Genomic DNA, 855 nt, shown 5'->3' with positions numbered 1-855 from the left:
ACAGAGGGAAGGAAGCTCAGCTGCTCCAGCTGTTTCCAAGTTTCCTCAAGCCTTTACAGTGCATTTATTCCTCTACCTGAACAGAACCTTCTCAGGCTCCATCCTCACCATCTCCTGCTGTGGCCATGACACAAATTCCCCTAAAAAAGCCAATGATAACAATGCTGTGATGCTCACCCTGAAGCCATCCAGCAGCTACACAGAGAAATTGGTGTAGCATCCAAGCAGGAGCTGCACCGATTTAAATGTGTTTGAGGTTACTGGATGAACTCATTGAGTTTAAACCCCTTGAGAGTTTAAAATGATGGCTTTAAAATCAATATAGAAAACTGAGCTCAAGCGATGCATCAAGGATCTGCAGAGCACTATGATTTTGTATCGGGGCTGCCCTGGATTTGTGGAATGGGAAGAAGGGGAATAATTGGGTTAATTTATTCAGCACTAAGTGACTTAAAACCCAGCTGCATTATTGACCACACTCTGAGGCTCGTATGGAAACACTTCAAACTCAGAGCCTTATTTCTGGAAGCAGCTCAAATACTCCAGGGAGCCCTTTGCTATTGTATCCTTGGACTGAGTTATTATTTAAAGACAACAAAGCTTCTGTTCAGCCGCGGCCTTTCCGCAGGGTGGATGCGAGCTCCGGTCATTGACTTTGCTAACGGGAATTGGCGTTGGAGCTCCGGGGCTCAGGATGAGCTGCGCGTGTGTGTGCAGGTGCACTGGGAGAGGGGTGAACGCGGGCACTGAGAAGGGACGGCCTTGCGGGCGGTGACCGCCGTTCCTGGTGTTTCCTGAGCTGAGGAATCACCTCGGTGCCTGGTGCCCCGCGGGGGCCGCTAAGAGACGTGTCTC

The sequence above is a fragment of the Corvus brachyrhynchos genome, unplaced genomic scaffold (genome assembly GCF_000691975.1).
Source record: "Corvus brachyrhynchos isolate BGI_N302 unplaced genomic scaffold, ASM69197v1 scaffold114, whole genome shotgun sequence".
Lineage (NCBI taxonomy): Eukaryota > Metazoa > Chordata > Aves > Passeriformes > Corvidae > Corvus > Corvus brachyrhynchos.
This window is presented reverse-complemented; position numbering follows the sequence as displayed.